The sequence below is a fragment of the Pteropus vampyrus genome, unplaced genomic scaffold (genome assembly GCF_000151845.1).
Source record: "Pteropus vampyrus isolate Shadow unplaced genomic scaffold, Pvam_2.0 Scaffold181, whole genome shotgun sequence".
Lineage (NCBI taxonomy): Eukaryota > Metazoa > Chordata > Mammalia > Chiroptera > Pteropodidae > Pteropus > Pteropus vampyrus.
Window position 1 is genome coordinate 2,317,323 of NW_011888962.1, and position 11,159 is coordinate 2,328,481.

The following is an 11,159-nucleotide window of genomic DNA, read 5'->3' on the forward strand; positions in this document are numbered from 1 at the left end:
CTTTACAAAATATATTTATATTTTAAAAGCAACTCCAAAAGATCTCAATGTTTTTAAGAGAAACACATAAGTTACCACCTTTACATCCTAACTCAGACAACTCTATCCCTCCCGTAGTGACCTTTTGAAAGAGAGAGGGCAGCCCATCACTTGCACAAGTGTCTTTAACATAACTAATCAGAAGGATTTTCTGGAAGATCAATAATTCCAAGACCCCTTTAGAGAACCAGCTCAGTGAGTCCTGGTTTTGTATAAGTCATCCATACTTAGAATCCTTTGCCTTTTTCAGAGTTCGTCCCTCAAAATTAGTCATGGCCTAGGATTACTCAAGCATAAATCAAGTGATTTCTTTATTTGCTTGACAAACATATGCACTGAACGCCCACTATGGACAAAGCACAATGCTAGGCACTAAGAGGAAAAGGATAAGAAGTTGATTAACAAGACACAATCACTGCATGTAAAGTTATTTATGATGAGTGAGAGACACACAAATACCAGTAGGGTTGCAGAGGAAGTGCTAGGGCAAAAACAATCCTGCCCCAGGTCCAAAACTGGATCTCAGAGTAGAGAGTTGCTTTCAAGTCTCACCCTAGAGAGATATGTGCAAGACAGAATAATGCCCCCAAAGATGTCTACATCCTAATCTCCAAAACCTGTGAATGTGTTACTTTCTATGGTAAAAGGGACTCTGAAGGTGTGATTAAGTTGAAGGTCTAGAGCTGGGGAGATTTTCCCAGATTATGTGCATGAACCCAAAGAGATCGCAAGGGACCTTGTAAAGCAAAGAGAAAGCCAGAAGAGCTAGAGTCAGAAGAAGGAGTTGTGACGACAGAAGCAGAGTCACAGAATTGATTAGAAGATGTTATACTGCTGGCTTTGAAGGTGGAGGAAGGGGCCACAAGCCACGGAATGCAGATGGCCTCTGGAAGCCGAAAAAGGTAAAGAAATAGATTCTCCCTTAGAGCCTCCAAAGGAACACAGCGTGCCAACCCATTTTGAACTTCTGGCCTCCAAAACTGTAAAAGATAAATTTATGTTGCTTTAAGCCCCTAAATCTATGGTTGCTTGTTACAGCAGCAATAGGAAGCCAATACACGTGGTTTTCCTGGGGACCAAAGGGTGGGCTGAAGTACATATATACTTTCTACCTGCCCAACTGCAGATCTTCTCTGGTATCTTGGGCCTAAATTCCAGGGAATCTCTAAGAGCTCTCCGACTGCCCCAGGTTCTGAGGAGTGGGACAAGGTCCCCCTATGATCAGCTCAAGGCCGTCAGCTTGTTCCACTCCCTGGAGTGCCACCATTGGAATACATAGCCTGGCCTGCAGGATGCCACTAATAAGGAGAGTTATAATAGCTTTCACATGATAGGTATTCTGCTGTGCTGACCATATCTACTATCTCTAATTTTCCCAATTACTCTATGGGGTAAGTGGTGTTATTCCCATTTTAAAGATGAAGAAATTGGGCATTAAAAAGACAATATGACTTGCCCAGAGTTGCACAGATTTGAGATCTAGTTTATCTAACTCTAAAATCTATTCCTTTCTGCTTCTACCTGGAGCTGCCTAAATTGATGATCTCCTATTTTTGCTTCATTTCATTTCTTCAGGTTTCACTATCCTGTGTAACAGATGAGTAATAACCCAGTGCACTAACTTCTACTTCCACTTGAATAGCACAAGCCCTTCAGCCTCCTGTCAGTCTTACCAGTTATTTCTGATGAGACCCAAGGGATGTCTCCTGAGAGCTTACAAATAGCCCTCACCCTGTTCTCCTCAAAGCCCCATCATACCCACTCCTAGAAAGACTTGAAAAGACAGTGACTCAAGTCTGATGCATCTGCTCTTGCCTGTGCCCTCTGACAGCATGATGCCTGAGGCAGGGCTACCTCTGACACTCCAGAGAAGAACACCTCCTTCCCACGAGCCCTCACCAAGCCCAAGCCACGCTGAGTTCTGTGCAGAGGTGCAAAGAGCTTTCTCCCTGATCTGTGTGTTGAGATCCAAAGCAACACCACTTGAACCTCTGTGTCTCAAAAAGACCCTCCCAAAACAAGCCCCATCATCTGCCTGCAGCCCTTTCTCTACAAAATTCCTTTTTATTTGCTTTTCATACTCCTCATCACTTTCCTCCTGCCTTCCTCTTCACAGACCCCTACCCTCCTATATCCATCAACTGACCCAAACCCCTGCCAGTGGGTTGCCAGTGGCACCCAACCATAAGAAACACTGAAACATGTGGATCATCTGACTCCTGGATCAGAGCAAACTGAAATGGGCCCAAACATTTACACAGTGTGTGCAATTTACATGCCTTTCACATCAATTGTCACACTTGGTCTTCACAGTAATTCTCTGAGGAAGTGATATCATTCCTTTGTTATAGAAGAAAAATGTGAGATTTGGAAAGTTAAGCAGCTTGTCCAATGATGCTAATAAATGGAGGAGCCAGGACTGAACACAGGGCTTTTATTTCTTAGTGCAGCGCTAGTTCTACTCAACCACCCACAGAGAGGGTAGGGGCCTGGAAAGGAAAGCAATGTGGAAAGCCCAGAGAACTGAAACTGCCCTTGGGCCTGAGCAGTCCATTGGAAGCTTCAGAGAAAATGTGATACTTCAGAGAGAAAAGCTGTAATTCAAGCCCTTCCTCCTCCAAGAACAATAAGTGTGCCTGTCTCTCCAGGACAAGCAGGCATTCAAGGAGACAGACAGGAAAAGTTTAGCCAAGGAAAACCTGCTGTGCATGTGGAAAGAATATGAGAAGAGAAGCTTTTTCTTCTTTATAGAAGACCAGCCTCAGGGGTCATCTATTTTTTCCAAAGTGTAAACTAGACAAGCCAGAAGCAGCCTAAAACCCAACTGAGCAAAGAAATTTAAGAGAGAGGGGTGGGAGTGGAGGGAGGAAAGGAAAGAGAAAGGGAGGGGAGAAGGAAGGAAGGAAGGAAGGAAGGAAGGAAGGAAGGAAGGAAGGAAGGAAGGAAGGAAGGAAGGAAGGAAAGAAAGAAGGAAGGGAGGGAAGGAAGGGAGGGAGGGAGGGAGGAGAAAGGGAAAAATATTGAGGACTGAGGCATTTATAAGTTTAAAAACTGGCTCTCCATTTAAGCTAAAGTCTTGTTTTTCATGTTCACTAAAATAGAACATGGCAAAGATAATAAATATATAAAGAATAAGATGCTTTATCTGGAGGCTGCACGCTTCCTCCAAATTAAACTCAGTGTGCTGAAGTATAAAGAGTCCTTTATATAAACTCTTGTGGTTTAAGCTTCTCCAAGAAAATTATTTCCCAAGTTTGATTGGTACTCTTGCAGTCACAGAGACAAGACTCAGGTCCCAGAGGTGTCAGATGCAAGAGGGGAAGGAAGAGGGCTTCTCAGGCTTGGGTGGGAGCAAGAGTCCAGGATCAGCTCAGTCTCTTCTATCACAACTCCCTCCGCAAAGGACAAGGGGCATGTGAACACCCCATTCCAAAACAGAGGCTATGAGTCTAAATTTAACTCTCAAGCCAAAATGTGCAGCTCAAAAGAAGAGCAGACATTTTCCTCAGCATGGTCTCTACTGCATCTGTGAGATTATCATAGGATGTATGCTCACACCCCGAGCACCTCACACTGTAATCCTCCTCTTGGCCCAGTCAGCTGAGGGAGTGGGTCCTCAGCTGAATGTTCCATGAGCATTTTATTCGCTGCTGTGTGCCCAGGACTTAGAAGAGCTCATGGAAGACTACAGGTGCTCAACAAATAAATATCGAATAAATGGATGAATAAGGATATCAGCAAACTCACTTCATACCTCTATGTCCCCCTCCTCCCATTTTCCAATAATTCTAGTACTAGCGGTTAAGCCAATTTAAGATCCTGTTCAGATAGTGATTGAGAGGAACTTCAAAATAATGACTTGATTGATAAAATAAACCTTCCTTAGATGCTTTGAGGCTACCAACTCACCCTAGAAAAGCCAAATGCTCAACCACTATGGAACTAAATTTCCTGGCCAATAAGTGTCTCCATTATTCTAAGGGTATTATTTGATTTTTGATACAGCAATGCTGATAATATCTGCTTCCATCAAAGTGTGCCAAGTAGTGTTGATCGTTGATATTCCTAGAGCAGCCCAGCAATTAAAATGAGGTACTTAGGAAAAAGAAAAAGAATTAGCCTCTTTGAATTTACCTGTTCTGTTCTTCATTATTTCTCCCAGTCACTGGTGCTTAAAATTTTGATGCTCACGTTAAGCCCCACCCTTTCCTCTTTTGCCAAGTGCAATCAATGCAGGCTAGCTGGCCTTCCCTTTTTGGCGCCTCTCATTCATTCCTGGACATTTGTGATACTTGCCAATGTGATCTGGCTGTGTTCCAGATTCACCCCTTCCACCCATCTAATGCATCTCTGCTAAATTTATATTAAAAAAAACAACTCTGAGCCCTACCACCTCTCAAACTTATCTTCTTATCTTCTGACTATTCCTGCATAGAAAGCCTGTTGTGGTCATCACAGACTTGGGGTTGTTCCCCAAACATACCAGGTACATTCCACACGTATTAGGTACATTTCAGCCTGTGCTACTCCCCCTGCCATGACTGTCTCCTCACTTCTTCTTTACTTGTTGATGTTATATTTATGTGGCGATAAAGGAAAAAGGTTAGGACTTGAAGTCATAGACTAGACGCATGGTCTTGGGACGGTTACTCAACTGTGCTAAGTATTCATTTCCTTGGCTGTAAAATTAGAGTAGTAAAACTCATGATAATAATGACGATAAAATGTCATAGGATTCTTGTGGGAATTAAACAAAACCTTGTTGTAAATTCTGATTACAGTGCCTGACATTTAGAATATACAAGTTTTTCACCTCATGCTCTTTGAGCCTCTGCTTCCTTATCCATATAATTAGGATACTAATAACATCTTCCTTGAGGAATTTTGTGATGATCAGATGAGATGTTGTTACCACCTTTTCTCCCTAGCCTGACTCACAGCAGCCCTCACCCCAGACACCTTCCTTACCAGCCACTCTGCAGGAATTTAGCATGGACCATCTTGAGACTTTTGGTTGTTGTTTTGCGGGCCTTTTTTTTGGCTTTCTCAACTATTCTTACTTTTCTTATCTGATTGCAAGCCCCTAAGGGCAGGAATTACATATTCCAGAAGCTTCCTGCTCCATGGAGCAGTGCACACAATAGAGAGACAATCATAATTGCCCACAGCTAGGGATGGGAGTGGATGCCAGTTCTGGTTAAGTGTCCTTCTATCTCATAGGCTAAACAACCCAATTTGAGATGGATTCTCTTTATCACCCATGGAGTGAAAACCATTTTGCCAGATACTGCTATGAGGGGAGATAAGCAGAAATAAGGGAAGAATTTGTTTATTGCTCTGCTCTCCCTTCAGTATATTCCAAATGTATATGATAAGTGGTTTCTTCTTCCCTGGAGAAGAAAGGTTCAGGAGGAGATGTAGGTCCTGATACCACAGAGGGCTGCCCCTAATTGCTCTTTAATGACACCCTTGAGATTCAAACACTCAGAGAATTACTATGCAGTTCCCAAAAAGCTATCATTTCAGAGGTCACACAGAGTTGAGCTATCTCCCTTGCACTATTTTTACGTCCATCCAGTACAATTTTTTTGCTCACTCGCTACTCAACAGGCCAGCCAGGATTTTCTTGTCTGGGAGCTGTGGCTTCTCTCTCAAACACCCTGAATTTAAATTAAGCAACACTCCCTCTTCCTCCTGCTTCTTCAAAACCAGCTCTTCTCTGACATTGATGAGATCCAGTTGCGAGTCAGCAAAGAAATATCCACATCCATCCCTCCCCATCACTCATCTTCTCTCCCTCCCACAGAGCAGAATGAACAAGGAATTGATGGCTTTCAGAGGACATAAACTCCAAGGGCAAAAACGCCCACATGTATACATTATAAGTCAATTAAATCATTCTCAGCATTTTCTTCTTGCTCAAATGAGAAAGATTAGAGAAGTCCTGCCAACCAAGGTTCCTGTGTGAACAGATTTTATCTACTAATGAGCTAGAACTAAGAAGCATATAGGGGAAGCTCCAGAAGACAAGAAACTGAGTCCTACTCTCATAAATGAATAGGCAAGTTTTAATTGCTTCTTCTTCCTCTTCTTCATCATCTTACCTTATTTACTGAATACAAATAGTAACGTCTTCCTTGTCTGAGAAAACAGAGCTGAACAAAGTGATCTCTTGAGCTGCCTTCCAGCTCAGAATCCATACTTTGGCTTGGGAATAGCAGGAATAAGTCATGTTCCAGAAGCTCTACAGTGATGGTTCTCAGCTAGAGGGGATCTCCTTCAACACACTGGCCATTTGTTCCAGGACAGCGGCGACATCCATAGGTGCCAGCCCATGTCCTTCGGTGAACTTTGATTGCCAAAAAGTTGGCAATTGGTGAAGCAACTTCCAAAGCACAGAGAATAAGCTTCACAGAGATAAATTTTCCTCACTGTGACTCTTCAGGACACCAGGTCCTTCTCAGTATCTCCCCAGTCCACAAGATCTCTATGAGCATTATCGAAAAGCACCAGCCCCTGAGCTTAACATGTGGGAGAATGAACCTAACTGTAAATACAGCCATACTTTTAAAAATCACTACCATACTGGAATAGTTGTCTTCTCATTCAAGGATGAGCAAACAGAAAACAAAATAAGAAAACTTAAGGACCATAAAAGTATTTTCGTAGCATTAAAGAAAGAAGTAGACACAGCACAAAAAATTAGGAAAAAGGAATTTGGGAGAAAGATTTACTATTAAAAAATTTAAAAAAAACTGAGGCAGCAGTTGCTTTTCTTAACAAAATTAATACAAAATCTTGATTTTTAAGAAATAAAAGATGAAAGGATTAAACATAAAAATAAATAATACAAGAAGCTTACAGAGTTAAAGAAATGATAGAATAAAAATACCAAATGGAATTTAAATCAATGTTTGAAAGAGTAGAATTGAAAACGCAGAAAATCAAAACATATGTAGAAGGTAAACACAAGAATTTCACCCAGAAGCGGAGAAAAATGACAAAGAGAGGAAAAAAACATGGAAAGAAGGAATTATTAGTATTAATGACAAAAGCACCCCAATTCATGGATGATTAGTGTACTTTCAGTATAGACCAGAATAAGTAATATTATAAAAAACATATGAAAGAAGAAAATTTCTAGGAATTGAATTAGGAGTACTTCAAGCAAAAGAATATGGTGGTAAGTAACATCCAAGGCCAGGTCATAAAAACAGCATCTGTTCTCTGCCTTGTTCTGTCAGGATGTTCTCTTTCGGAACCCATCCACCATGCTGTGAGGAAGGCAAGTGGTCACATGGAGAAGCCACGTGTAGGTGTTCTGCCTGAGAGTGCCAACTAATGTCTCAGCCCACAGGCAGCATCAAATTCCAGACACGTGAGTGAGCCTTCAGATAATTCCAGCCTCCAGCCAGCAAGTCACCTCCAGCTTTCAATGTCCCCAAATGACATTGTGTGGAGCAAGAAAAGCTGTTCCTTCAAGCCCTGGCCAAAATGCAAGTTCCTGAGCAAACTAAATTACTGGTTGTTGTTTTAAGCTGCTCTATTTAGGGCTTTTATTACACAACAATAGATAACTTAAACCAAACAGAAGTTCCCAGATGAAAGGAGATAACATAGACTATTAAGCAGTGGCTCCTGCATGATGGCTTGGTGTGGCTGCCTCAGAACTGAGACCTGAGCAATGGAGGAGGAGCAGAGGATTTACCTGAGGATTCAGATTCAGTTCCTTCATCTTTTTCTACCCAAAGATGTCAACATGGATTTTTGAGCCTCTACTCTGTATTTCCCTTTTAGTCTCCATGCCCTGGTGTCCTCCACCCAGACTTCCATCGGTCTCCCTTCCCATGTCCTCAATAAAAGACTTCACTTCCCACCATCAGAGTTTCCTGCCCCCCAGCCCTTCTGTGATGCCATTAAATGGAACCTCCACTTTTCCCCATGTGCTCTAAGGAAGGTCTCAGGATTAGCTAAGAAGACCCACAGCCTGTAACACTGATAGAAATGTGGTAAATCATTCAAACGTCAGCTATGGTCCTAACAGAGGCTTTGTGTTCAGTGTGTGAATTTGTCACCTGTTGTAGAAAAAAAGGAATGATCATAACTAACATTTAATACTGCTTTCTATATACCACATATTTCTCTAAGCATTTTATATACTTTGATTTATTTAATTTCAAAACATACTCTATGTTATACCCATTTTGCAGAGGAGGAAATCGGTGCCCCGAGAGGTTAAGCACTGTGCGCATGAGTTTTCCATCAGTAAATGGCAGAAGCAGGATTCAAATTCAGGTGGGCTGACTCCAGAGTTTCAACTCTTAGCCATTATTTAATGGTTTTCTATAAGATATAGGGAAGAAGGGTCTGGAGAAACCCCAAGATCATTCTTCATAGCAGAAAGAGCAATAAGTAGACTCAGAAATTAGCAATGGCACAAAATAACTGTGTGATGTGGGGCAATTTTACTCTCTCCACTTCAGTTTCTTTATCTGTAAAATAAATAGAACTATACTAACTCACAAGATAAATGTGAGAATTAAATAAGAGCATATAGGTATAGGGGAAAAGTAGTTTAGATATTGCACTCCATTGCTTTATAAGAGAGACCAGAAATCACAGTTGCTTCAACAAGTAAGAAATATATTTCGCTCACACATTGAAAGAAAGAAAGAAAGAAAGAGAGAGAGAGAGAGAGAGAGAGAGAAAGGGAGGGAGGGAGGGAGGGAGGAAGGAAGAAAGAAAAAGGTAGGCAGTCTGGTACTACAGCTCCACAGTATCATTAGGGATCCAGATACCTATCTTTCTATACAATTTTTAGCATCACTCTCAAGGTTGCCTATGACCCAAGATGGCCACTGCAACTCCAGCCCTCATGTCTACTTTCCAGAGGAAGTAGGGAGTTAAAGACTTAAAAAGTCTACATTAGTTAACTGTCACCCTTTTAAGATACTTTATCATAATTCCCACCTAATAACTTCTTACATTTCATTAGTTAGAACCTAGTCACTTGACCATATCTAACAGCCAAGGATGCTGGAAAATGTGGTCTCATTACTGAGCACATTGCCATCTGAATAAATTCAGTGTTCTGATACTGAATAAAAGAGGATATGGATATTGATTAGGCAATTGGCAGTTTGGGGCCATAAAAGAGCACGAAATTTTACTGAGCATCAACTCCTACCAGACATGTCACATAAATTTTCCAATTTGATTCTCATAATAACCCAGAAAGATTTGAAAGTTACCATTATATTTATAGATAAGAAAATGAGATTAGAGAGAAAAAGCAACATAGCCCTTCACATGGAGAAACAGATTTAAACCTTATCTAACTTCACAATTTCAACTCTATACACAGCATTCAGCCTCCAAAGTTTCCTACAAGGACAAATAATTTATGAAAATTCAAGCACCGTGTGCATCTTCAAGACTTCTGTTATATTAATACTTAAAATTATTTCTTACTTTCTTCCCCGGAAAAAGTAAGGGAGTAATTTCATTTATTTTGTAAGAACTGCAGTATAGCTGCATGCTATTTCATCTGGTGGGAGAGAAAGATTCACTGAACACAAGCATATGTGTCCTCAGTTACTGATGTGTCCATACTTCGAAACATTTCCCGGCCTCTCTCTCCACAGGAAGAATAAACAGGCAGAAAATGTCACTTTTGCCAAAAGCACACTATCAATGTGATTAATATCTAGGCCTCCAGTTCCTGCCCCCTTTCCTGCAGCCACAGATTGTTTATTTTAGAAAGAAAAGATGATCTTTATGTTTCCTCTCCTCTTGATCAGTTCTGAAAGGAGACGTGGAAAACAGAGAAGCACCACATCAGAGTCCCACAGCGAAGTGAGTGTCAGGAGAGTGAGGAGGTGCAAAGCTAAGAAGGAAACAGCAGTGTGTGACCAGTTGGAAACAGGCTCTTCAACGCTTTGTGCTCAGACTCAATAGAATCTTCCATACAATTCGCTTCCCTGAGTAGAACACAATCCTAATCTGCACAAACAGGGCATAAATTATTGTCATTACACTGTTTCTACAAAGTGATCCTCAGGTCATGTAATGTCTCCCACCTGCAGGCGAGAGAGCAATTTGCAGGCATCCAGCCCCTCATGACCTCTACAGCCTTTTCAAGTGCCCCCAGAATACCACTCCCTGCCTCCACAGCTATATTGCCTTTGGAAGATGCTATGTATGACCTATTAGTATTCTTTCCCGAGAGAAGAAGAGAATTGAGACAACATAAAGGTGGAAAAAGACAATTTAGTGGGCTTGAAGATGAACTTCTTCACCTTCAAAGTTGTCCTTTTGGATTAATCTAGCTAAAAGTTTTTCACTTAACATAGATCCTCTGAAGCAACGAGGGTTTTGACAGCTTAAGAAAGAGGCAAATAAAAGAGGCGGGGGTGGCATTTTCAAAGCACAGTAAGCATGAGAAGGTGGGGTGTTAGAGGCAAAAGAGTCATGAGAGAACGGGCATCTGAGAGTTGTGGAAAAGATCTTCTGAGAGGGAAGAGAGGACTGAAAGGCAGCCTGAGGATTCTCCATCTTTTCACTGCTCAGCACCAGATCACAACAGAGAGAAGCTTGTCAAAGGCTGAATTTGTACCAGGGTTTACATGGACTTCTGGCAGTGAGACTGGAAGGCAAAACTTAATACAAGGAAAAATAGGAGGGGCCATTTCAGGCCAGTAATATAGGGGAAAAATTGGCTGCAATTTTTCCACCTACATTAGAGGCTAGTCATTAGAGTCTACAAGTGCCTCCAGAATACCACTTGTATACACCAGGTAAGGGCTATCCCTAACAGACAACGTGTAGTGAGAGTGAAAAGGGTCTTTAAACTATGTGTCCAAGATCTTTTATATATTTCAGTTTTGTTCTTAGACCCAAGTTAGGGGATCCTGTCTTGAACACCCAACTGTAGCTGTGACCAGTTACCATGAAGCAAGGAGTCTACATGGCCAAGGGAAGCTCACATCCTCCTTCTGGACCACTCTCTGTGTGCTAAGGATCCTGGAATTTCTTGCCCAAACATCCAGAAGGCCTGCTTGTTGTGCCAATGTGGACCTCCTCCCAGGTCTGTCCTGCACAGCTGGTGTGTGCCACCTAAG